At 45.1% G+C, this 27,346-nt stretch overlaps 1 long non-coding RNA gene across 3 annotated transcripts in view; it reads right to left on the reverse strand.

The window, feature by feature from the left end:
- Positions 1-26,850, reverse strand: part of LOC140485776 (uncharacterized) — a 39,404-nt gene extending 12,554 nt beyond the window's left edge. The window contains exons 1-7 of one of the 3 annotated variants that reach the window (XR_011962442.1): positions 26,775-26,850; positions 23,208-23,290; positions 19,980-20,066; positions 16,203-16,307; positions 11,380-11,486; positions 5,924-6,031; positions 2,732-2,794 (exon numbers count right to left, since the gene is read on the reverse strand). This is a non-coding gene — a long non-coding RNA (uncharacterized lncRNA). Of the gene's footprint in view, positions 1-2,731; positions 2,795-5,923; positions 6,032-11,379; positions 11,487-16,202; positions 16,308-19,979; positions 20,067-23,207; positions 23,291-26,774 lie in introns of those variants that run through there. The other 2 variants (XR_011962441.1, XR_011962443.1) reach the window with 2 other exon arrangements.
- Between the last annotated feature and the right edge of the window lie 496 nt (positions 26,851-27,346).

The raw sequence follows: 27,346 nt of genomic DNA on the forward strand, positions 1-27,346 counted from the left end.
TGACATCCCAGCTTCTGTATTCAATGCATTGACCAATAACGGAGAGCGTTAATGGAGTCCCATTTGCCAGCGGTTCACCCTTATCTGTCTAAATCCTTCCCCTTCATGTACCCAATCAAATGCCTTTTAAATGCTGCAATTGTACTAGCCTCCACCCCTTCCTCTGGCAGTTCACTCCATACTTGCAATGCCCTCAACATGAACACGATGCCCCTTAGATCCCTTTTAAATATTTTCCCTCTCACCTTATGCCTGTACCCTCTAGTTCTGGACCCACCGAACTTGGGAAAAAGTCCCTGACTGCTCACCTTATCCATGCCCTTCATGATTTTATAAGATCACTTCTCAGACTCCAACCCTCCAGGGAAAATATTCCCAGCTTATTCAGCCTTTCCCAATAGCTCAAACTGTCCAACTCTGACAAAATCCTTGCAAATGTTTTCTGAACCCTTTCAAGTTTCTCAACATTATTCCAAGAACAGGGAGATTGGAACTGAATACAGAACTCCAGAAGAGCTGTAATCAGTGCCCTGCCCAGCCACAATATGACTTCACAACAGCCGCATTCAATGCATTGACCAATAACGAGGAGCGTACCAATTGCTGCATTCACTCCCCCGCCTACCTGTGACTCTACTTTCAAGGAACTATGAACCTGCATTCCAAGGTCCCTTTGTTCAGCAATGTTCCCCAGGACTTTACCATTAAGTGTATCAAGTCCTGCCCTGATTTGCCTTTCCAAAATACAACAGCTCACATTTATCTAAATTGAACTCCGTCTGCCATTCCTTGCTCCAATGGCCTATCCGATCAAGATCCTGTTGTATTCTGAACTAATCATCTTCACTATCCACTACATCTCCAATTTTAGTGTCTTCTGTAAACCGACTGACCATACCTCATATATTCACATCCAAGTCATGTATTCAAGGGCCCAATATCCATCCTTGCAGCACATTGCTGCTCACAGGCTTCCAGTCCGCAAAGCAACCCTCCATCATCCTCTGTCTCCTACCTTCAAGGCAGTTTTGTAATGGCTTGCTCTCCCTGCATTCCATGTTATCTAACCCTGCTAACCAGTCTGCTTTGTGGAACCTTGTTAAATGTCAATATAAACATTATTCACCGCCTGGCTTAATCAATTTTCTTTGACACTTCAAAACACTCAAGTTAGTGAGACCCAATTGTGCATGTACAAAGCCACATTGACTCTCCCTGATCATTCCTTACTTTTCCAAACAGATGGATATCCTGTCCCTCAGAATCCCTTCCAACAACTTGCCTGCCACTGACTTCAGGCTCACTGTTCTCTTGTTCCATGGCCACTCCTTACCACCTTTTAAAAATAATGGCACCTCACCTGTCGCTATCAACGATACAAAAACCTCAGGAGAGGCCCAACAATCAGATCCCTAGATTTCCAGAAAGTTCCAGGATACACCTGATCAGGTTCCAGGGCTTTATCCACCTTGATGCGATTTAAGACATCCAGTACCACCTCCTCTGTAACATGGACACTTTTCAAGTTATCACTGTTTATTTCTCCAAACTCTCGAGCTTCCATATACTTCACCAGTAAAAATGACGTGAAATATTTGCATATCTTTCGCACCCCCTGTGGTTCCATAGACAGCCTTGTTGACCTTTAAGGGGTCCTATTCTCTGGTCCAGTTAATCTTTTGTCTGTGATGTATTTGTTTAATCCCTTTGGATTCTACTCCAGGACATCCCAGAAAGGCCGACTTCAAGGACCGTAATTTTCCTCTGACTTGATCAACAATGCCCTCCAACACATACCCTCCACTTCCCGCACCTCCGCCTTTACCCCACCCCTCCAGCCACAATAAAGAATATAACCCTGCGGTCTTCACCTTCCACCCCACTAATCTCCAGATACAGCGCATTAACCTCTTATTTCTGCGACCTAAAGTCAGACCCCACCACCAGAGACATATTTCCCTCCCTAACCCTACCTGTGTTCCGCAGAGACCATTCCCTCTGCATCCCCCATGTTCGGTCCACACCCTCCCACCAACCCACCCTCCACACCCTTGATCCTCCCTTGCCGCCACGGGAATGTAAAACGTGCGGTCACTTCTCCCTCTGACCTCTGTCCAAGACCACAAAAAGATCTTTTCTCAACAGGCAGAGATTTGCCTGCACATCCCAAAACCTCATCTACTGCATCTGGACATGATGGGAAATTTAACGTGGTTCATCCAACTAACCTACACATCTTTGGACTGTGGGAGCAAACTGGAACACCCGAAGGAAACCCTCACAAACACTGGGGAGAATGTGCCAACTTGAACACAGACAGTCGCCTGAGGCTGGAATCAAACCCAGGTCCCTGGTGCTGAGGAAGCAGCGCTAACCACTAAGCCACAATACTGTGGATCTTCTGTGCTAATGTGCTGCCCCACTGATACCTCAGTCAATCACCCTGCCTCATGTCCTAAGTGGCAGTGATGACGGAGTGAAATTATCACTAGACAGTTAATCCAGAGACCCAGGTAACGTTCTGGGGACCTGGGTTTGAATCCCATCACGGCAGATTTTGGAACGTGAATTCAATAAATATCTGGAAAAAAATAATCTAGTGACGACAAGGAATCCATTGTCAATTGTTGGAAAAACCAATGTGGTTCACTCATGACCTTTAGGGAAGGAAAATGCCATCCTTACCTGGTCTGGTCTGCATGTGACTCCAGATCTTTAGCAACGTGGTTGACTCTTAACTGCCCTCTGGGTAAACGCAGCAATAAATGCTGGCTGAGCCAGTGACAGCCTCATCCTGTGAATGAATAAAGAAAACAGGTCAGGTTTTGTTCCTTCTCTAGTAGGTACATCCTACAAACTGAATCTGAAATGTTCTCGTACACACTGAACAAATACCTTTCCACCCAAGCCCTGAACACTACAGCACTCCGAGGACATGTTGGTAAAGTTAAAACCCCTTATCATTGCATCCATATTACTCTTACAGATAACTGAGGTCTCCTGGTAAAATTGTGTCTCAATTCCCCGCTGACTATTGGGAGAGAATCTATAATACATCCCAGTAAGATGGTCAACCCTTTCTTATTTTTCAGTACCAAACAAAATAACTTGCCTGGAGGTACTCCCAGGAATATCCTCCCGAAGCCCAGCCATAATGTTATCTCTAATCAAAAACACCTCTCTCCCTGCTCTGTAGCCCCCTTTCTATCCTTGCTATAGCATCTGTACCCTGGAACATTAAGCTGCTAGTCCTATCCATCCCTGAGTGATGCTTCTGTAATTGTGGTAATATCCCAGTGCCATGTTCAAAACCATACCCTGAGCCCACCTGCCTGACCTGTCAGGTCTCTTGCACTGAAATAAATGCAGTGCAACTCGTCCATCGCATCTCATTCTGTGACTTGCTCTTGCCTGCCTTGACAGTCTGACCTGTGAACAGTACCAGCCTCAGACTCACCTCTTTTCTCACTATCTCTTTAGGATTACCCCGACTCCCTCACAGGTTTAATACCTCCCTAGTGGCACTAGCAAATCTCCCTGCTCGTCAGGACCCCATGTTTTCCCCTTCTGATGTCATTGGCACCAATGTACAATGTCCTCCCACTGGTTATTTTCTCTTTTGAGAATATTCTGCTCCCTCTGTGAGACATCCTTGACACTGGCACCAGGGCAGCACCACCCCATTCTGATGTCTCACTGTCAGCTGCAGAAACGGCAGACTGTGCCCCTGACTAGAGAGTCCCCTATCACCATCGATCGTGTGGAACTGGATATACCTCACGTTGTGTTCGAAGCCAGTCTCAGTACCAGTAACTTGACTGTCAGCGCTACATTCCCCTGAAAGTCTATTACCACCTACATTTTCCAAAACAGTATACTTGTCTGAGGTGGGGATAGCCACAGGAGACTCCTGCAGTACCTGCCTACCCCTCCTAGCTTTCCTGGAGGTAACCCATCTACCTGACTGCATCTGCAGTATCCTGCATTCCTGAGACTGCCACCTATCACACCCCACCCCCACCCCGGCTCCTGTCAATTCCTCACTGCCTTTAATCACTCCTCCACCAATCCATGCAATCCAATAGGATTTGCAATCACACTTCCTGCAGACATAATCATCAGGATAATTGAAACTCTCCCTAATCTCTCACATCCAACAGGAACAGCACGCCACTCTACAACAGGCCATCTCTCCGCCTTAACAATCTACAGACCAAGACAAAGGCACAGTCTTACTGCTCGAAAAATACTGCCCGAGAATAACTTAATGCTTACGTTTTATATCTTAGACTTTTAATCAAGAGACACTAAGACATTAAAAAGAAATCCTCACCTTACACAATATAGCAGATTTAATAAAATAAAACCGACTAAGATTGATATTTGAAGAGACTGAAACCCACTGAGCAGATCCCCATCTCGGAGTACTTCCAAGGGTGAGGTCTCTCTGAGGGCAGCTGTGAAATGTCTCTGTTTCTCTTCTCTGCCCACTCCAATTCCAGAGAGGTTTTTAACTTCTCAGCAAGTCAGCTCAGAGAGGTCACTGCTTGGTTTCATTCCCTGGGGGTTGCCCTTGCTGCCCAGACCAGTATTTATTGGCCACCTTTCCTTGTCTTGGAGAAAGTGGTGGTTAACCGCCTCCCTGAAATGCTGCAGTCCATGTACACCACAGTGATGTTTGGACAACAATCCCCCTCTGGCCCCACAACCCTCCCTGTCTCTGTAATACCCCTCCGGCTTCAGAAATTACATGTCTGTGGCATAAGATTTTTATTTGGATTCATTTTTGTTTAATAACCAACCCCGCCCCCCCCCCACAAAAAAAAAGTGAAATATTTCGCCCCAAACAAATTTCTGTTGATTGACCTTTTGGAGAGGCTGACACATGGACGTTGCAGTATTTTATCTCACATTGTACACGCAGAATGATGGAAATTTCTTTTAAACATTGCTAAAAAGGGAGGCAATGGCTTAATGGTATTCCTGCCAGATGAGTGATATGTACAGTGTTCCGATGATTAGGGATAGAATCCCAACATGGCTGATGGCAGCATCGGAATTCAATACAATCTAGAATGAAAAGGCGAATGATGACCATGAAACTATTGTCGATTGTTAGAAAACCCATCTGGTTCACTAATGTCCTGTAGGGAAGGAAACGGTCATCCTCACCTGGTCTGGCCTACATCTGACTCCAGACCCACAGCAATGTGGTTAACTCTCAACTGCCCTCAGGAAAAGTACTTTAAAAACTGTGAACAAATACTCCGCAGGTATCACTTAAAAATTGGCTGTTCCCATTGGGACTGTGAATTTCTGAACAGCCTGAACTAAAACTGAGTTTCAGCTTCACCTTCTCCCTGTCTCACCTCACTCTGTTTACACCCAACTCCAAAACACTCATTGAGCCAAGCAGCCCTCACAGTGCAGCCCTGTCATTTTCATTGTCTGCTCACACCTACACTGCCCTCAGCCTCCTGTACTGTTCCAATGCATCTCAATGGGAGCTCAGGGACAGCATCTCATCTTTCAATTCAGCCCTTTGTAACCCCAGAGTCAATATGGACCTCAGCAGTTTCTGAATGAACAGACAGTTGTCAGAAGCTGGAACATTCCACCTGAAAAGGTACTGGAATTTGAGTCCAAAAGGACTTTTAATGGGAAGTTTGCAGGTAATTGAAAATATGAAGTTTACAGGTTAACATCATGAAGTGGGTGATTGGGTCTAAATCTGAGAGTTCTTAGAAAGAGAGAAGGTGTAATTTGGATAAATCTGTGCTCCCTCTCAGGCCAATATCTCCTTCCTCAGCTGCAGGGCCCAGAACACAGCACACACCCAAAGGGTGATCAAACCACGAATTTGTACATCTTTCTGCTTAACAAAAATATTGGAGATATTTTCCCACAAACAGATCAGACAAACCTTTCTCCTTCCACAGTTAAATGCCAATGATATTCAGATCCTGATGACGCCATTGACTGTAAAAACTTGCTTTTGAGATCCCAGCCTCAATTATTCTGATTTAATATCCTATGAAATGAATTCACGAAACAAAACTCACAGTCAGTGCAGGAAGAATATAAGAACATACTTTTTTCTTGGTATGGGCTTGATGTGTAAATGCTTCTCTTCAAGTTGCACGCCCCCCCCCCCCAATCCTATGAAGGGGACATGCACATGTGCCTCACTGTACCTTGCCCCTAATAAAGATGGCGGCCATATCCCAGGACCTTTCACCACCTGAGGGCTGCAGCCATTTTCCCATCTGCTGCAAACGCGGGATTAAGAGTTTCTAATTCAGATTTACGAACCGCACAGAGTGTAATTAAAACTTCCCAGTCTAAAGTGACTCATTATCTCCCTGCCTCCGAGGCCACTCTCCCCTTCCCTGTTTGCGTCTCCCACATTCACCAACAGCCGAGTCACGTGGCACTGCATCAGCTGAGTTACTGGTGACGTGTCATCCCACTGGTCGCGCCCCTTATTCACTCCCATTGTTTGGATGACCAGCTGGTTCCACTTGGTCCACTAGTCCCACCACCTTTTCCTATTGGTCCGAAGCTTCCACCAATCAGCTGGACCCCATTGTGAGGTCAGTGGTGGGATCCTCCCCCTGTCTGAATCAAACCCAGAAGGTGTATGGATGGTGTCAATCAGGAACAACAAGCAGAAGGTGCTGGGAAAGCTCAGCAGGTCTGGCAGCATCTGGGAACAGAAATCTGTCCCGTGGCCCTTCCTCAGATCCGATGGGAGCTGGGAAAATTAGAATCCTGACAGTGTGGAAACAGGCCATTCAGCCCAAAAGTTCCACAGCATCCCTCCGAAGGGTATCCCAACAGACCCATTCCCCTACCCTATTACTGTATATTTATCACGAATAATGCACCTAACCTATACATGCCTGAGCATTATGGGAAATTTAGCTTGGCCAATTCAACTAATCTGCAGATCTTTGTACTGCAGGAGATAGGGGTTAAAGAGTAAATAATAGGCAGGGACAGAACCAAAGAGAGACCAGAACATTTGGAAAGACAAAGGAGTGGATTACCATCTGGCTGGGGGGGGGGGGGGGGGGGGGGGGGGTTGGGTGCATAGCTGTTAATGGAGGGGACAGGAACCTGTGTCTGGCAGCATCTCAGTGGAGGTGGCGGAAATGGCGACTGATGATCTACGTTCTGCTGCAAAAACAGACACCGAGCTTCCAGCTGCCTGCCACTTTAACACACGAGCCTGTTCCCTGGCCAACATCTCTGTCTCATGCTTACTGCAGTGTTCCAGTGAAGCCAGAACATACCAAATGGCACCATATTTCAAGGACTGCAATTTCCCCTCCCATGTGGTCAATACAATCCACTATATCTCCTCCACTTCCCGCACCTCTGCCTTTGAAACCCACACCTCCAACTTCAACAAGGATAGAACACACCCCTAAGTCGTTACCTTCCACCCAGATACAACACATCATCCTCTGTCATTTCCATCATCTACAATCAGACCGCACCACCAGATTCTTAAGGGGTTTGACAGAATAAATACTGATGTGTCTGAAGGTAATTACTGAGGAGGGAGTTTGAAACCAGATTCTGAATCAGTCACAGAATCAAGGGTTCTGTTTCGGATTCGTCACATTTAAGGCAATACAGACACGGGTAAGGGGTTTCAGTAGCAATGGAGCTGGGGTGAGGAGGAGATAAGCAACGTTTAAGAGATTGGAATTCCTGGTGTTTGTGATTGTGTAGATGTCTGATCAGAAGGTCAGCTTCGCATCAGATATAACTGCAATACTGTGAAGAGTGTAGTTCTGCTGCATAGTTCCCAGTGAGAGGGAGAGGCTCGGCAGTTAGGGAAAGGAATTTGTGAGGCAATGAGTTTACCCACTACAATGCTTCATTGGAGGAAACGGCACCTGATCGAGTAGTGGGAATGTGGTAAGCAGTTTGATAACTGAGTAACAGTGGAGTAGTGGAGAGGGATGATGGGGAGGGAGAGCTGGGCATCGTCAGTGTACATGTGAAACCCAACATGGTGCTTTTGTACAATGTCACCTCCTGGCAGTATGTACGTGAGATACAGAAGGGACCAAGGACACCAAATGCAAGGAATTCAGAAAGGAAAGGGAGAGTGGAGATGGAGCAGGATTTTGAGAGAGAAGGACCTAACCAGAAAAGACAGAACAAGGAACAATATCTGTGAATCGGTGAGGGGGACTGATAAGGAGGAGGAGGAAAGAGAGTTGGAAAGTCTATAGTTTAGTGAGATTAGGGTAAAGGGTCAAGATGAGCTCTGATAAGGCTTGACATGAGACTGGAGGAAGATGTAAGTTTAGGACAAAACCGGGAACACCACGTGAGGCAGTTTGACTCGATGGGCTAGTGGGAGGGAGGGAAGCTACAGATCAGATTATCTCAGTCTTAGTGACAGACAAACTCCATGTGCTGCAAACTCTTGTTGTTGGAGAGAAGGATGGAGGAGACAGGATGATGGACAGTGTTTCACAAAGAAACAAAACCAGGGTTAGTGATATTTAAAGTGAGTGAACAAACCTAATGTATTTAACTTTTTCCAAAATATTTCAACAAATGACTGAAGTCCTGGTTCGAATCCCATCTTGGCAGATGGTGGAATCGGAATTCAAGAAAAAATAACTGGAATTAGGAATCTCCTGATCTCCATGAAACCATTGTCAATGGCGAAAAAAATCCTGCCAACCTGACAGTGACCCAGCCAGCTACTCACTGTATTAATCACTGCAAAGTCTCAACACAGGAATGAAACTGGATGGACCACTCGGCATTTAAGAAGGCACCAGAAAATACAACCACAGAATCAGCCCTCTCGATGGTGCAATATCCTCCTCACTAACATCTGGAGTTTGGGGCCAAAATGTACAGAGCTGTCTCACAGACCAATCAAGGAACAGCCTGACATAGTCATACTCACAAAATCAACCCTTACAGACAATGACCAGACACCACCATCACCATCCCAAGATATTGAGATTGTGGTGATGGAAAAGCACAACAGGTCAGGCAGCATCCGAGGAGAAGGAGAATCGATGTTTTGAGCCTAAGCCCTTCATCACCCTGAGCTGCTGTGCTTTTCCAGCACCAGACTCTTGACTCTAATCTCCAGCAGCTACAGTCTTCACTTTCTCCTGAAATCTCTGGATATGTCCTGCCCCACCAGCAGGACAGACCAGGCAGAGGTGGTGGCACAGTGGTGTACAGACAGGGAGGATTTGCCCTGGGAGTACTCAGCATTGACTCCAGAGACCAGGAAGTCTCATGGCTCCTGCTGATTACCACGTCCCGTCCACCCTTGGCTGATGAATCAGTTCTCCTTCATGTTGAACAACATTTGGAGGAAGCACTGAGGCAATAAAATGGAGTCAAATGTACTCTGGACACAGGATTTCAATGTCCACAATCGAGACTAGCTCTGCAACAGAATTACTGACTGAGCTGGCCAGGTCCTAAAGGGTATAGCTGCTCAACTGAGTCTGCAGTGGGTGGGGAGGGAACCAAGAGTGTAAAACATACGTGATCTCATTGTTATGAATTGACCAGCTGCAGATCCATCTGTCCATGACAGTATCGGTAAGAGCGACCATCACACATTCCTTTTGGAGACAAAGTCTTGCCTTAAAGTTGAGAAAAACCTCCATTGTGTTGAGTGACACTATCACCGTTCTAATTGGGACAGACTTCGAAGAGATGTAGGATCTCAAACTGGGTATCTCTGAGGCACTGTGGGACATCAACAGCAGCAGAACTGTACTCCAGCACAATCCGTAATCTCATGGGTTTGTAAATCCTGCTCTCACCCATCACAATGTACAGGAAAGGAGGGCATGCCATGAGCAGCACCAGGCAGACTTAAAAAAGAAGTGCCAACCTGGTAAAGCAATCAAACAGGACTATCTGCATTTCAAACAGCATCAGCAGCAAGCAACAGAGCTAAACAATCCCACAACCAAAGGAACAGATCGGAGCTCTGCAGTTCTGCCACACCCAGTTGTGAACGGTGATGGACAATTAAACAACTCACTGGAGGAAGTATCACAGATATCCCCACCCTTACTGATGGAGGGGTCTCACACATCCATGCACCAGATAAGATGACAGCATTTGCTGCAATCTTCAGCCAGAAGGGCAAAGTGGGATGATCCATCTTAGTCTTCTCCAGTGGTTTCTAACATCACAGATGTGAGTTTTAAGCCAGTTCAATTCAGTTTGAATAACATCAAGAAACGGTTAAGTAGTGCAAAGGCTACGGGCCCTGCCAACATTCTGGCAATGATACTGATGGCTTGTGCTCCAGAACTTGCCACCCACCAAGTCACGTACCGCTCCAACACTGGCATCGACCGACAATGTGGAACATTGCCCAGGGATGTTCAACACAAAAACACAGGGCAATCCAACCCAGCCAATTTCCCTCTATCAGTCCACACTCGATCAGCAGTAAAGTGATGGAAGATGTCATCAACAGGGCTACCAAGCAGCAGCTGCTCAGCAACAGCCAGCTGAGTGACACTCATTTTAGGCTCCACCAGGACCACTCAGCTCCCGATTGTGTTACCGCCCTGTTTCACAACCTGACAACCAGCTGAATCCCAGAGGTGAGGTGAGTGTGACAGCCCAGTCCCACTCCAAGACCACTAATTCTAGCTGATTCCACCCTTGTCTCAGCTCATATACTCTCATCCATCTTGTGTTATCTCCAGACTTCAGTATCCAAACACACTCCTGGCCAGCTTCCCACATTCAACCTGTAATCTCAAGAAAAACTAAATCTCTGCTGCCCAAGTACTCCCTCTACCAAAACTTGTTGATCCATCAAAAGGCCCCTATTCATAATCAACAACAGAGCCACAGAGATGTACAGCATGGAAAAAGACCCTTCAATCCAACCCGTCCATGCCGACCAGATATCCAATCTAGTCTCACCTGCCAGCATCTGGCCCACATCCCTCAATTTAAAATTCTCACTCTTGATTTAATTCCTGGTTGTGATCATCCCTAGCTCACTGCGTCACACACCCTTTCAGACCTCGACAACCCATTCTGTTCAAGACTCCCAATGACTTGTTAATTCATTACTTCACCTATGAGACTGCTTTTACAGTTGCCAAAGCAACAAGGGCTGAAATTTGCAGCTAAAACCTCACAGGTCTGCATTCCCCCTTTAAGACATTTCTCAAAACCTGCTTATTTGGCAATGGTTTTGGTCATTCTTCTCTGGCCTTATGTCTGAAGTTCCCAATAATATTTTTGTGAAATTATAAGCAGAATAATAAAACTACAAACTGTTCTTGATTTGGACATTACCTTCAAATCATCACTGTTGCTGAATGAATACTCTGTAATGTCTCTTACCCAACCACATTGTGGGAGCACCTTCACCACACAAACTGCAGCTGTACAAGAAAGTCAAACATCACCCTCTCCACAGGCAACAGGGCTTTGGCATTAATCACTGGTATCTGTGGAAGGAGAAACACAGTTGATGTTTCAGGGAGTGCAAAATGGATTACAGGGAATGAAAATGGTGCAGAATGTGATTGTCAGAAATGGAAGGAAAATGCACTTCCTTATTGGAAAAAAAAATTCTTGACGGTCAAAGATTTTCCAGAAAAAATTTAATAAGCAGCACATGGTCAGGGGCTGGGCGGCAGTGAAAAATTACCTTACAAAAATGTCTGTAAAAGTAATAGTAAAATACTAAACAGACCAAATATACACCCATTGTTCGAGACTGAGGAAGCTAGATATTGACAAAGTGGTCATGAGGGAGCCCAGAGATGAAGCAGAGCAGTATAAGCTGTTATGATCCCACAGTCATAGAGATGTACAGCACCGACACAGACCCTTCAGTCTAACTCATCCTTGCCAACCAGGTATTCAAACCTAGTCTATTCCCATTTGCCAGCACTTGGCCCATATCCCCGTAGATGATTCCTAATCATATCATGTGTCTATATAGATGCCTTTAACATGTTTTAATTGTACTAGCCTCCACAACTTCCTCTGGCAGCTCATCCCACCTACTGCCTGAAAGAGTTGTCCTTTAGGCCCCTTTGAAATTTTATCCGTTCACCCGAAAGCAATGCCCTCTACTTCTGGACACCACTACTCCAGGGAAAACACCTTGTTCATCTACCCTATCCATGCCCCTCATGATTGTATAAACCTCCATAACATCACCACTCAGCCTATGGCACTCCAGGGAAAACAGCCCCAGCCTTTTATGCCTCACCAAATCCTCCAACCCTAACAACATCCTTGAAAGTCTTTTTTGAAACCTTTCAAATTTCACAGCACCCTTCTGATAGGAGGCAGGCTAAAAGTGGCCGAACGAATGTCCTGTACAGCAACATCACCTCCCACATCCTATACTCAATGCTCGAACCAATAAAGGAAAATATACTGAACACCTTCTTCATCATCCTATCTGCCTGCAACTTGACTTGCAAGGACTATGAACCTGCAGTCCAAGGTCACTTTGTTCTGCAAGACTCTCCAGAGACTTGCCATTCAGTGTACAAGTTCTGCCCTGATTTGCTTTTCCAAAATGCAGCACCTCACATTTATCTAAATTAAACCCCATCTGATCAATATCTCATTGTAATCTGAGGTCACCTTCTTCATTATCCACAACACCTCCAATTTTGTATGACCTGCAAACTCATTTATGATACAAAATCATTTAAATAAATGATAAAACAAATCCCGAAATAAACATCCATTTCTCGGAGTTTGAATGTGCTCTGTGTAAATCCTGCCCAATGACTCTGTACCAGAGAAAGGCTGCACATGCGCCTGGCTGCACCTTGCCCCCTACAAACCTGGCGGCTCCACACGTGTCCAGTGAAATCTTGCCCCGAATAAAGATGGCGGCGCGCACCCATTCCTGCAGCCACTCTGAGGCAATTCCCCATTTACTGAAAACACGAGACTGGGACGTTCAAATTTGTGTTTTCCAATGTGCACATTTTGTTTGTAAAACCTCTCCGCTCATACAGAATCTCTCTCACCTCCTGCTGTTCCACAGACAGCCTTGATGATTTTTGCGGGTACCTATTCTCTGCCTGGTTACTCATTTCTCCTTAGTGTATTTGTACAATCACTTTGGATTCTCCTTAAACCTATTTCCTGAAGCAATCTCATGTCCCCTTTTTGCCCTCCTGGTTTACCTTGAGTATACTCCTACTGCCCCTATACTCCTATGGGATTCACACAAACACAGCTCTCTATACCTGCCATATACCTCCTTCATTTTCTTGACCAGGCCCACAACTTCTTTTGTCAGGCAGCATTCTTTACACCTACCACCCTTGCCCTTAACAGAAACATACTGTCCATATACTCTCATTGTCGCAGGCCTATGGAGGCAATGGCAGATGAGGATACAGAAGCAATCATTCTCAGTAAAGAGATAATGTTGGGAAAGATAACAGCCTAAGGGTAGATGGGTCTCCAGGCCCTGATGGAATGTATCCCAGGGACTAAAGGAGATGGTGGGGAGGTGGGGAGGAAAATAACAAATAGACCTCGTGATAACTCACTAAAATTTGTTGGATTCTGGGATGGTTTTAACAGACTGGAAGCTGCAAATGTGGTGCCACTATTTTTCAAAAAGGACCAGTTAGCTTAACTTCTGTAGTGGGGAAAATGCTTGAACCTCTCAAGTAGTGGTGAGATATCTGGGTAGAAATGGTCTCACTGAGCAGACAAAGCATGGATTTATGAAAGGCAGGTCAAGTTTAACGCATTTACTGGAATTATTTGAGGATACGACGAGTGCGTTGGACAAGGTGGACTCGGTGGATGTGGTGTACCTGGATTTCCAGAAGGCATTCGATAAGTTGCCACATAAAAGGCTGCTGTATGAGGTAAAGATGCATAGCATTATGGGTAATTATCATTGATACAGGATTGGTTAACCAACAAAAAATAAAGAATGGGGATAAAGGGGTGTTTGGATTAGTGTTGGCACTACAACTGTTTGCAATTTACACAAATGTTTTGGAGTTGAGGACCAAGTGTACGGTGTCAGAGTTCACATTTGATACAAAGATGAGGTAGAGCAATGTGTGCAGAGGCCACTAAGTCTGCACAGGGATACAGATCAGTTACGTGAGTGGATCAGGGTCTGGCAGATGGAGTTCAATGTTGGGAAATGTGCGGTCATCCATTTTGGTCGGACTAACAGCAAACTGGATGATGAAATGGTGAAAATGTGCACCATGCTGCTGTGCAGAGGGAGCTGGGTGTCCTTGTACATGATTCACAGGAAGTTGGTTTGCAGGTGCAGCAGGTAATTATGGCAGTGAAGGGAATATTGTCCTTCCTTGCTAGAGGGATGGTTATGCTGCAGCTGTACAGGGTGCTGGGGAGGCCACACCTGGAGTACTGTGTACAGGTTTGGTCTCCTTACTTCAGGAAGGATGTACTGACACTGGAGGGAGTACAGAGGAGGGTCACTAGTTTGAGTTGGGAGTTGAGGGTTGGGGTATGTGGAGAGATTGAGAAAACTGGTTCTATAATCATTGTAATTTAGAAGAATGGGAAGTTGGATAGGAAACAATAAAATTATGAAGGGAGTAGATAAGACAGAAGCAGGGAGGCTGTTTCCACTGAGAGCAGGTCAAACTACAGAGCATAACCTCAAAATAAGGGGGAGCAGATTTAGGACTGAGTCCAGGAGGAGCTTCTTCAGCTAAAGGGTTGTGAATCTGTGGAATTCCCTGCCGAGTGCAGCAGTTGATGTTATCAACTTGAATACCTTTAAGGCAAAAGGTAGATTTGTGAACAGGAAAGGAATTAAGGGTTATGGTGAGAGAACAGGAATGTGGAGGTGAGGCCATGAAAAGCTCAGCCCTGATCTTATTGAATGGCAGAGCAGGCTCGAGGGGCTAGATGGAAGTTCTTGCCTTGGGCCATCAAAATTGGCCTTTGTCCAATTCAGAACCTTAACTTTTAGATCTGGTATATTATTTTCTGTAACTATTTTAAAACTATTAGAATTATCAGAGACTCCCAACAGTGTGGAAGCAGGTCATTCAGCCCATCACATTGATACTGACCTGGAGAGCCTCCTAACCTCCCCCTGTAACATTGCATTTCCCAGGGCCAGCCAACCTGTACATCCCTGAACACTGTGGGCAATTCAGCCTGGACAATCCACCCAACCTGCACATCTTTGGACTGTGGGAGGAAACCAGAGCACCCGGATGAAATCCATGCAGAAAACCCCAATAAGGTGATCATCCCTGAGTGATGCCTCTGTAATTGCTATAATATCCCAGTGCCATGTTCAAAACCATACCCTGAGCTCATCTGCCTTCCCTGTCAGGCCTCTTCTATTGAAGTAAATGCAGTGCAACTGCTCAGTCCGACTTCATTCTGTGCCTTGCCCTTGCCTGCCTTGACTATTTGACTTCTGAACTGTACCAGCCTCAGACATATCTCTTTCCTCACTATCTTCTTGGGTTTACACCCACTCCCTCACTGGTTTAATGTCTCCCGAGTATCACTAGCAAGTCTCCCTGCCTAGGTATTAGATATCTTCCAATTCAGGTACAATCCATCCTTCTTATGCAGGTCAACTCTACTCCAGAGGAGATCACAATGATCCAAAAAACGTGAATCCTTTTCCCCTGCACCAGCTCCTTAGCCACTCATTGAGCACTTTCTCCTCCTCTGTAACAAGGACATTTTTCAAGATGTCACCATTTATTTCCCTACATTCTATATCTCCCATGTACTTCTTCACAGTAAACACTAATGCAAAATACTTGTTTCCTATCTCGCCCATCGCCTGCAGCTCCACTCAATGGCTGCCTTGCTGATCTTTGAGGGTCTCTATTTTCTCCCTAGTTAGCCTTTTGTTCCTCATGTATTTACGAAAGCATTTTGGATTATCCTTAACCCTATTTGCCAAAGCTATCTCACGTCCCTTTTTTGCCTCCTGATTTCCCTCTTAATTATATTCCTACTGCCTTTATACTCAAAAATTTTTTGGATTGGAATAAATGCAAAATATAACATCCTGACAAAACAAACGAGGGCAGGAGTGACACTCAATAAAAGTAGGGCCTTGAGTAGTGATATGGGAACAAAGAGACCGAGGGCTTCACATCTTTGAAGTTTGTGTTACATGTAGACAGGGTGGTTAAGAAGGAGCTTAGCACACTTACCTTCATTGTTCAGACCTTTGAGTCCAGGAGTTGGGACGTTATGTTGAGGATGTACAGGGCGTTGGGGAGGCCTCTTCTGGAATACTCTGTCCAGTTCTGGTTGTGCTGTTATAGGAAGGATATTATTAAATTGGAGCAGGTTCAGAAGAGATTTACCAGCATGTTTCCATGAATGGAGGGATTGTGTTCTAAGGAGAGGCTGGATAGGCTGGGAATTTTTTTCACTGGCGTGCACGAGGTTGAGGGGTGACTTTATTAAGTGTAGATAAGGTGAATAGCCGGGGGTGGGGGTGGGGGGTGGGGGGGGGTGGGGAACGAGGGGGATTCAAAACTGGGGTTCATTCATTTTGAGAAGAAATTAGAAAGATTTGAGAAAAGACATTAGGGTTTTAAAAAAAAAATTATACGTGTGAAATGAACTTCCAGAGGAAGTGGTAGCTGTGAATACAATTACAATATTTAAAAGACCTTCAGATAAGTACATAAATAGGAAATATTTGGATGGATGTGGACCAAGCAGAGGCAGGTACAATTAGGTCAGTTTGGAATTATGGTCGGCATGGACTGGTTGGACCACAGGGTCTGTTTCCTTGCTGTATAACATTAGGACTCTAATCCTCACTAACTCTAAATTCCTCCATCCTCAACTCTCCCGATCACTGTCACTTCATCCAGCCTCACAACTCTTCCTTATTTATATAATTCCTCACCAGCCACAGAACGCTCCCTATCTCATGTCCTCCAGTTTCTCAGATATCTGCGATATGTGCCTTTCTTTAGTTCCAGCCTTGAGGATGCCCTCATTCACTCCGATTGGTTAGAGGACAAACTGGTACAACCTGGTCCTCCAGTACTGCCCTCTGCCCCCCATTGGCCTGCGCTGACATCAATCATCGGGGCCCATTGTGAGGTGAGTGGTGGGATCCTCCCTCTCTCTGCCCTGGGATGAGCTTCAGCATTCACAGTCAATGGGGCAGTATCACAGAGCACAAGGGCTGGGGCTATTCAGTCCATTTGGGATGTACCCTCTCCCTCTGGAGATGCTGCAAATCTGTTTATGAATAACTGCTGAGTCTGTTTCCAGCTGCGATTCAGACTGTTCCAGATACTCAGAACTTACTGAATAAAAAAATGTTCACATATTCACATTATTTGCCAATTACCTGAAAACAGTTACTAAAATTGTGACATTGTTAACAATTCCCCTCTCTCTGCAGATTAGATATCCTAGAAACAAATTTGCACCTGGTCAAAATCACTGCTTAACCTTCTCAGCTCCAAGGACAATTATCTGTGCTTCTACTGGCTCTCCACAAAAGAGGAACATATCTTATTTTCATTTATTAGTGTCCTAGGGATGTACAGCACAGAAACAGACTTTTGGTCCAATTTATCCATGACAACTAGGAATCCTCAACAAATGGAGCCCCATTTGCCAGCTATTGGTCCGTATCATTGGAATTCTTCCTATTCATGTACCCAATCGGATGCCTTTCAAATGTTGTAATTGTATCAGCCTCCACTACTTTATCTGGCAGCTCATTCCACACATACACCACACCCAGCATGAAAACTTTGCCCCTTAGATCCGTTTTTAATCTTTGCCCTCTCAACTTTAGCCCATGTGATCTTGTTTTGAACCCACCTAACTGGGGGGAAAAGACCCTGGCTGTTCACCTTATCCATGCCCTTCATGACTTTATAAATCTCCATGAAGTCACCTCTCAGTCTTTCACTCTCCAGGGAAATTAACCCTGGCCTATTCAGCCTCTCCCTGTAGGCCAAATCCTCCAACCCTAGCAAAGTCTTTGTAAATCTTGTCTGAACTCTTTCAAGATTCACAACATCCTTTTCAGAACAGGGAATTTCGAACTTAAAACATAATTCCTGAAATGGCTTAATCAATGTCCTGTCCAGCCACAATTTGATGTCCCAGCTTCTGTACTCAATGCGTTGACCAATAAATATAAGCATACCAAACACCATCTTCACTAGTCTGCCTACCTGCGACTCTACTTTCAAGGAACAATGAACCTGCACTCCATGGTCTCTATGTTCAGCAACATTCCCAAGGACTTTACCATTAAGTGTACAAGTCCTGCTCTGATTTGCCTTTCCAAAATACAACAGCTTACATTTGTCTAAATTGAACCCAGTCTGCCATTCCTCACTCCAATGGCCCATCTGGTCAAGATACTGTTGCATTCTGAACTAACCTTCTTCATTGTCCACTACACCTCCAATTTTGGTGTCTTCTGTAAACCCACTGACCATATTTCATATATTCACATCCAAGTCATTTATTTAAGGACCTAATACCCATTCCTGCAGGACAATGCTGCTCACAGGCCTCCAGTCCACAAAGAACCCTCCATCACCACCCTCTGCCTCCTACCTTCAAGCCAGTTTTGTATCCAAATAGCTAGTTCTCCCAACATTTCATGTTATCTAACCTTGCTAACCAGTCTGCTTTGTGGAACATCGTTCAGTGTCCATATAGACAACGTCCACAGTCTGCCTTCATCAATCATCTTTGTCACATCTTCAAAAAAACTCAATCAAGTTAGAGAGAGAGAATTTCCCACACACAAAACCATGTTAACTATCCCTAATCAATCCTGTCTTTCCAGATACATGTAAATCCTGTCCCTCAGAATCCCTTCCAACAACTTACCTACCACTGACGTTAGGTTGACTGTTCTCTTGTTCCCTGGCCTTTCCTTACCACCTTTTTTAAATAATGGCACCCATCTTCCAGCACCTCACCTGTCACAAACAATGATATAAATACCTCAGGGAGGGGCACTGCCAACACCTTCCTAGCTTTCCACAAATTTCTGGGATAACCTGATCAGGTCCCAAGGATTTATCCATTTTGCTACTGTTTAAGACATCCAGTACTTCCTCGTCTGTATTATAGACACTTTTCAAGTTATCACTATTTATTTCTCCAAACTCTCTCGAATAGAATAGCATAGTATTTCTCCCACCTCCTGTTGTTCATAGATGGCTTTGTTGATCTTTAAGGGGTCCTATTCTCTGTCTGGTTATTATTTTATCCTTAATGTAATTGTAGAATCACTTTGGATTCTCCTTAAACTATTTCCTAGAGATATTTCAAGTCACCTTTTTGCTCTCCTGATTACTCTCGAGGATATTCCTGTAAAAACGCGATCCTGTACTCCCAATTCCTCCACCTCTGCTATATCTGCTCCCAGGAGAAGCAATTCCACTCCAGGACATCCCAGAAAGGTTTCCTCTTTCAAGGACCGGATTTCCCTCTTACTTGATCAACAATGCACTCCAACGCATATCCTCCACTTCCTGTACCTCCGCCTTACCCCCCACCCCTCCAACCACAACAAGAATATAATCCCCCAGTCCACACCTGCCACCCACTAATCTCCATTAACCTCTGCTATGTCCGCTACCTACAGTCAGACCCCACCACCAGGGATATATCTCCCTCCACAGCCCTTTCTATCTTCCGCAGAGACCATGGGATCTTTGGTGCTGATGTGCTGCACCATGGATACCTCAGTCACTCACCCTGCCAAATGGCCAAGTGAGATTATCACTAGATGGATAATCCAGACACCCAGATAACGTTCTGGGGCCCAGGGTTTGGATCCCGTCATGGCAGACAGTGGAATGTGAATTCAATAAAAATTTGGAATTAAGAATCTATTAAAGACCATGAATCCATTGTTAATTATTGTGAAAATAACCTCATCAGATTCACTAATATCCTTCAGGGAAGGAATCTGCCATCCTTACCTGGTCTGGCCTACATGTGACTCCAGACCCACAGCAATGTAGTTGACTCTTTACTACCCTTTGGGCCCAGTCAGTGACACCCTCATCCTGTGAATGAATAACAAAGAAGGTCAAGTCTTGTACCCAACCATACTGTTCTTACAGATAAGTGATCTCTTAGTAAATTTGCTTCTCAACTCCCTGCTGACTCTTGGGAAAGGGAGGGGGATTCAATAGTACCATCCCAATAAGGAGATCATCCCTTTCTTATTTCTCAGTTCCACCTGTATAACCTGCCTGGATGTCCTCCCAGGAATACCCTCTTGAAGCCCAGCTGTAATGTTATCCCTTATCAAAAATACCTCTCCCCCTGCTCTGTTGCCCCCTTTCTATCTTTGCTATAGCACCTATACACTGGAACATTAAGCTGCTGGTCCTATCCATCATTAAGTCATGCCTCTGTAATTGCTATAATATCCCAGTACGATGTTTAAAACCATACCCTGAGCTCCTCTGCCCGACCTATCGGGCCTCCTGCATTGAAATAAATGCAGTGTAACTGCTCATTCTGTGCCTTGCCCTTGTCTGCCTTGACTGTTTGAAGTCTGAACTGTACCAGCCTCAGACTGAGCTCTTCCCTCACTCTCTCTCTGGGTTTACCCACATTCCTTCACTGGTTTAATGCCTCCTGAATAGCACTAGCAACTGTTCCCTTCCAGTGCCAGTACAATCCATCCTTCTGATGGAGGGCAATTCTACCCCACAAGAGATTCCAATGATCCAATAATGTGAACTCTTCTATTCCTATGTCATTGATACCAATAAACAACAGCCTCCCCTCAAAATGGTTATTCTCCCCTTTAAGAATATTCTGCTCCCTCTCCGAGACATCCTTATACAAAAATTACACATTTGAATAATAAACCTTACACTCATCAGGTCATCATAAAAGGATTACATGACACATTGAAGGTTTGGGGAGACCTTTTGAGAGAATGCGACGATTCAAAGGAGAATTTTTAAGCAGCAAATGGGATTGATCTGGAACACAATACTCACACACACAATGTGAATATCCAGATCCTGATATACTGAGTAATTCAATCAGAGTTTAGCAGAATATTTACTGAGATCACCATCTGAATGTCCACCTGTAATATTCTGTAATACAAGTTTATAAAATCTGTCACTATCAGTTCAAGTTAGAAACTCACACCATCCCTTCCTCGTGGCCCAGGATTACTGTACATATTACCCTTGAGGACAACAGCAGTCAACTCAGAGGGAAATCTGTGGGTTTCTAGGAGATTCCAACTTGAGATCTCATGTGACTGAACACAGCAGTTCTTTGACACATTAGAGAAAATGATCCAAGCGCCAGTGAGATATGGGGAACAAGAATTACTTTCTTTTCTTTCATTCCGTGCTGCCGCTCTGCCTCATCAATAACACATGGGTGTGAAAGGCTAATGCCTAACGATGGGCAAGTTGGCTCCATCCTGACCAATGGGTAGGAAGATCCTCCCAATCACTCCAAAGTGTATCCCTAAAAAGATAGCAACTCTGTCTGCTTCCCACTGCCCAGTGCTCCCAATAAATGTCTGGAAGAATGGGAAGGGGGGGATATCTCCTAGAAAAGGCATAACTGTAAAGGTCTAAGAGGATTATGAAAAGAGAGAGATGCACAGGTGAAGGGGGCAACAAGTTGCTAGATGGGGTGTAACTTGGGAAAATGGGAAGTTGCTCATTTTGGAGGAGATAATAAAAGAACAAAGTACTATTTAAATGGTGGAAACTGTAGAAAGCTGCACCACAAAGGGACCAGGGGTAATTGTTCAGGAAACACAGAAAGCTACCACACAGTTACAACAGGGAATCAGGAAGGGGAATCGAATGTTTTGTTTCAAAAGTTTTCAGTATTAGAGTTTGGAGTATATACCTGAGAGTAACGTGTGGAAGTGCTGGTGAGACCACCATATCTGAAGGAATGAGAGCAGTTTTGGTCCCTTTAGATAAGGAAATGTGTCACTTTATTGGAGGCATTTCATGGAAGATTCAATGAGATGATCCCTGGATTGGAGGGATTATCGTTTAAATAAAGGCTGAAAAGGTTGGGACTCTACTCACTGGATTTTGGAGAAAGAGAGGTGATCTCATTGAGACAGATGGGATTCTTAAGGGGTTTGACAGGATAAATACTGAGAGGATGTGTCTGAAGGTAAATATTAAGAGGGGAGTCTGAAACCAGATTCTCAGCCACAGAATCAAGGGTTCTGTTTTGGATTCAAGTTTAAGGCGACACAGACGTGGGTAAGGGGTTTCAGTAGCAATGGAGCTGGGGTGAGGTGGAGAAAAGCAACGTTTAAGAGATTGGATTTCCTGGTGTTGTGATTGTGTGGATGTCTGATCAGAAGGTTACCTTGGGGTCAGACATAACAGCAATATTGTTGAGAGTGTCGTTCTGCCTCAGAGAGTTCACAGTGGGAGGGAGGGGCTCAGCAGTAAGGCAATGGGTTTAACCGTGACAATGTTTCATTGGAGGAAATTGCAGATAATCGAGTAGTGGGAATGTGATAAGCAGTTTGATAACTGACTAACAGTGGAGTAATGGAGAGGGATGATGGGGAGGGCGAGCTGGCATCGTCAGTGTACATGTCAAACCTAACACAGTGTTTTTGGATGATATCACCTCCTGGCACTATGAATGTGAGATACAGGAGAGACCAAGGATAGATCGTTGAGGGACACCAAATGCAATGAATTCAGAAAGGAAAGGGAGAGTGGAGATGGAGCAGGATTTTCCAACAACAGTGAGGTCAAATATTAGTTTTTCACAGAATGGGAGAGAAGGACACAACCAGAAAAGACCAACAGACAGAACAAGGAACAATATCTATAAATTGGCGAGGGGGGGTGATGAGGCGGCAGCAGAGGAAAGAGAGTTGGAAAGTGAGTTTAGCGAGATTAGGGTAAAGGGTCAAGGTGAGCTCTGATAAGGCTTGACAAGAGACTGGAGAAAGATGTCGGTTTAGGACAAAAACCAGGAACACCACGTGAGGAAGTTTGGCTCAGTGGGCGAGTGGGAGGGAGAGAAACAGCAGATCGGATTATCTCAGTCTTAGTGACAGAGAAACTCCATGCGCTCCTCACTCGTTGTTGGAGAGAAGGATGGAGACGACAGGATGATGGACAGTCTTTTTACAAAGAAACAAAACCAGGGTTAGTGATATTTAAAATGAGTGAACAAACCTGATGCATTTAGCTTTTATCCAGAATATTAAAACAAAGGACTGAAGTCCTGGTTCGAATCCCGTCTTGGCAGATGGTGAAATCTGAATTCAAGAAAAATACAATGTATTAGGAATCTCCTGATCTCCATGAAACCATTGTCAATGGCGAAAAAAATCCTGCCAACCTGAGAGCGGCCCAGCCAGCTACTCACTGTACTGATCACTGCAAAGTCTCAACACAGGAATGAAACTGGATGGACCAGTTGGCAACTAACAAGGCACCAGAAAATACAACCACAGAATCAGCCCTCTCGATGGTACAACGTCCGCCTCACTAACACATGGTTTTTGGTGCCAAAGTGTGGAGAGCTGTCTCACAGACTAGTCAAGGAACAGCCTGACATAGTCATACTCACGGAATCATCCCTTACAAACAATGACCAGACACCACCATCACCATCCCCAGATATCGAGAGTGGGGTGCTGGAAAAGCACAACAGGTCAGGCAGCATCCGAGGAGCAGGAGAATCGACGTTTCTAGCCAAAGCCCTTCATCAGCCTGACCTGCTGTGCTTTTCCAGCACCAGACTCTTGACTGATCTCCAGCATCTGCAGTCTGCACTTTCTCCTGAAATCTCTGGATATGTCCTGTCCCAGCGGCAGGACAGATCAGGCAGAGGTGGTGGCACAGTGGTGTACAGACAGGGAGGATTTGCCCTGGGAGTACACAGCATTGGCTCCGGAGACCAGGAAGTCTCATGGCTCCTGCTGATTACCACGTCCCGCTCTCTCTTGGCTGATGAATCACCCCTCCTTCATGTTGAATAACATTTGGAGGAGGCACTGAGGCAATAAAATGGAGTCAAATGTACACTGGGTACAGGATTTCAATGTCCACAATCAAGACTAGCTCTGCAATAGAATTACTGACTGAGCTGGCCAGGTCCTAAAGCTGCTCAACTGAGTCTGCAGCGGGTGGTGAGGGAACCAACAAGAGGGAAAAACATACTTAATCTCATTGTTATGAATTGACCAGCGGCAGATACATCTGTCCATGACAGTATCGGTAAGACCGACCATCACACATTCCTTTTGGAGACAAAGTCTTGCCTTAAAGTTGAGGAAAATCTCCATTGTGTTGAGTGGCACTATCATCGTTCGAAATGGGACAGGCTTCGAAGAGACGTAGGATCTCAAACTGGGTATCTCTGAGGCACTGTGAGACATCAACAGCAGCAGAACTGTACTCCAGCACAATCCGTAATCTCATGGGTTTGTAAATCCTGCTCTCACCCATCACAATGTACAGGAAAGGAGGGCATGCCATGAGCAGCACCAGGCAGACTTAAAAAAGAAGTGCCAACCTGGTAAAGCTATCAAACAGAATTACCTGCATTTCAAACAGCATCAACAGCAAGCAACAGAGCTAAGTGATCCTACATCCAGTGGAACAGATCGGAGCTCTGCAGTTCTGCCATACCCAATTGTGAACGGTTATGGACAATTAAACAACTCACTGGAGGAAACATCACAGATATCCCCACCCTTACTGATGGACGGGCCTCACACACCCATGCACCAGATAAGATAATAGCATTTGCAGCGATCTGCAGCCAGAAGTGCAAAGTGGGATGATCCATCTCAGCCTTCTCCAGTGGTTTCCAACATCACAGATGTGAGTTTTAAAGCAGTTCAGTTGAGTTTGAATAACATCAAGAAATGGTTAAGTAGTGCAAAGGCTATGGGCCCTGCCAATACTCTGGCAATAATACTGATGGCTTGTGCTCCAGAACTTGCCACCCACCAAGCCAAGTATGGCTCCAGCACTGGCATCTACCGACAATGTGGAACATTGCCCAGGGATGTTTAACACAAAAATACAGGGCAACCCAACCCAGCCAATTTCCCTCTATCAGTCCACACTCGATCAGCAGTAAAGTGATGGAAAATGTCATCAACAGGGCTACCAAGCAGCAGCTGCTCAGCAACAGTCAGCTGAGTGACACTCATTTTAGGCTCCACCAGGACCACTCAGCTCCCGATTGTGTTACCGCCCTGATTCACAACCTGACAACCAGCTGAATCCCAGAGGCGAGGTGAGAGTGACAGCCCAGTCCCACTCCAAGATCACTAATTCTAGCTGATTCCACCCTCATCTCAGCTCATATACTGAAACTCTCATCCATTGTGTGTTATCTCCAGACTTCATTTTCCAAACACACTCAGGGCCAGCTTCCCACATTCAACCTCCCTGTAATCTCAAGAAAGTCTAAATCTCTGCTTGTTGATTCATCAAAAGGCTCCTAATTATAATCAACATACAGCCATAGAGATGTACAGCAAGGAAACAGACCCTTCGGTCCAACCCGTGCATGCCGACCAGATACCCCAACCCAATCAAGTCTCACCTGCCAGCACCTGGCCAATATCCCTCAATTTAAAATTCTCACACTTGATTTAATTCCTGGCTGTGATAATCCCTAGCTCCCTGCACCATACACAGTTTGAGACCTCGACAACCCATTTTCTTCGAGACTCCCAACCATTTGTTAATTCATTACTTCACCTGTGTGGCTGTTTCTACAGTTGCTGAATCAGCATGGTCTGAAATTTGCAACCAAAATCTCACAGGTCTGCTTTCCACCTTTAAGACATTCCTCAAAACCTGCTTTTTGGCAATGCTTTTGATCACCTGACCTAATATCTCCATCTCTGGCCTTATGTCTAAAGTTCTCAATAGTATTTTTGTGAAATTATAAGCATCATAATAAAAATACAAACTGTTGTTGATTTGAACATTATTTTCAAATCATCACTGTTGCTGAATGACTACTCTGTAATGTCTCTTATCCAACCACATTGTAGGAGCACCTTCACCGCACAAACTGCAGCTGTACGAGAAAGTCAAACATTACCCTCTTCACAGGCAACAGAGTTTTGGCATTAATCACTGGTATCTGTGGAAGGAGAAACACAGTTGATGTTTCAGGGAGTGCAAAACAGATTACAGGGAATGAAAATGGTGCAGAATTTGACAGTCAGAAATGGAAGGAAAATACACTTGCTTATTGGATAAAAGAATTCTTGACTGTCAAAAATATTCAAGAAAAAAGTAATCTGATAATACAGCAGCACATGGTCAGGGCTGGGCCGCAGTGAAAAACCCTTTGTCTATAAAAGTAATAATACAATAGTAAACAGACCAAAAATACACCCATGGTTCGAGACTGAGGAAGCCAGATATTGACAAAGTGGTCATGAGGGAGCCCAGAGGTGAATCAGAGCAGTATCGGCTGCTATGATCCCAGTGACTCTATACTGGAGAAAGGCTGCACATGCGCCTGGCTGCACCTTGCCCCCTACAAAGATGGCGGCGGTGCACATGTCCAGTGAATCGTTGTCCCGAATAAAGATGGCGGCGCTCACTCAGGCCTGCAGCCGCGCTGAGGCCATTCCCAATTTACTGCAAACACGGAACTGAGACGTTCAATGTTGTGTTTTCCGACGTGCACAATTTGTTTGTAAAACCTCTCCGCTCACAGCAACACAGTTTTTCTCCCGTTTCCCTGTTTATTTCTTTCCTTACCGTATCCTTTCTCTCCATAACTTCCCGAGCATTCATTACATCGACACTGCGCCGCGCGCGAGGGTGATCACATGGTTTAGCTTAGCTCCGCCCTTCATTCACTTTGATTGGTTGGAGGACCAACATCCCGCTAGGTCCTCCAGATCCGCCTACCGTCCTTTCATTGGTCCGGTGCTGACATCAATCACCCGCGGGTCCCTTTGTTGGCGAGAGCATGCGCAGTGCGTCCTGCTTTAGCAGATACGTTGGGTAATGTGCGGAGGGTGAGAATTCCCTTTGTGTGAGCTCTGCAGTAGATTTCCTTTATTCATGGACGGAATTGCCTTCCTACTCCTGACTGTATAGCTGTGATTGACGAATCAATGCCATCTGAATCAGTACATAAACACCCCATTTTCATAACATCTGAGATCATTAGCACATTGTATCACACTCTTCTTTAGAAACAAAAAAAACATGAAATGGAGCCTCAAGGAATCGGAGCAGGAGTAGGGCATTCATCACCTTCAGCTTGTTCCCCCCATTCTATCAGATCATGGCTGGGCCAACCCAGACCTCAACACCTCTTTTAT

Source organism: Chiloscyllium punctatum, chromosome 14 (genome assembly GCF_047496795.1).
Source record: "Chiloscyllium punctatum isolate Juve2018m chromosome 14, sChiPun1.3, whole genome shotgun sequence".
Lineage (NCBI taxonomy): Eukaryota > Metazoa > Chordata > Chondrichthyes > Orectolobiformes > Hemiscylliidae > Chiloscyllium > Chiloscyllium punctatum.